Source organism: Cicer arietinum, chromosome 7 (assembly GCF_000331145.2).
Source record: "Cicer arietinum cultivar CDC Frontier isolate Library 1 chromosome 7, Cicar.CDCFrontier_v2.0, whole genome shotgun sequence".
NCBI classification, from domain to species: Eukaryota; Viridiplantae; Streptophyta; class Magnoliopsida; order Fabales; family Fabaceae; genus Cicer; species Cicer arietinum.
In genome coordinates this window covers 5473866-5474561 of record NC_021166.2, presented here as the reverse complement: position 1 = coordinate 5474561, position 696 = coordinate 5473866, and the positions used below count along the sequence as shown (strand labels likewise).

Genomic DNA, 696 nt, shown 5'->3' with positions numbered 1-696 from the left:
GGGGGGGGGGTATTGCAAATAGTAACAAGAGGGGTCAAATTTTACACACTTTATTAGACTGCGTTGTCTGTTCTAAGGCTTATTTTGAATTATGTATGAAGAACAATGCAAACACCACACGCAAAAAATTATCTATTTAACACAACAATCAAAGAACAGACATCATCACAAACTGAAAAGGGTTAAGATTGTGGCTTGTGGTCTCTCAGTCTTGTAAGATCATGGATCAAAGCCAACAAATTATTATGAGACGAGCCACCTTGTTGAACAGCTTGTTTAGCCTTATCACCAAACTCTCGCGCACGCCGTCTGATTTCCTGCGCATCATCACCACCGTCCATCAATCTCCTCAAAGCCTTCTCTATACTATCTCTACTCACCACTTTCTCACTCTCTACAAAACCATGTAGACACCATTCCGTTGCACCCACCTCCACCCCAATTCCCCGCACCTGCGTTATCAACTTCTCATTGTAAAATTGTTCACCATGCACCGGCCACGTAATCATCGGAATCCCCGCACTAACCGCCTCCACAATAGAATTCCATCCACAATGCGTCATAAACGCACCCACAGCAGGATGGCCCAAAATCAATACCTGTGGGGCCCATCCCCTAACTATCAAACCCTTCTCACTGTTTCTATCTTCGAATCCCTTCGGCAACCACTTTTCTTTCTCTTCTTCGCTTTCGTAC

The 696-nt window shown here is 44.4% G+C and overlaps 1 pseudogene; it reads right to left on the bottom strand.

The window, feature by feature from the left end:
• Nucleotides 1–49: 49 nt before the first annotated feature.
• LOC101490104 (UDP-glucose flavonoid 3-O-glucosyltransferase 7-like) overlaps nucleotides 50–696 on the bottom strand; it is a 1741-nt pseudogene continuing 1094 nt past the window's right edge.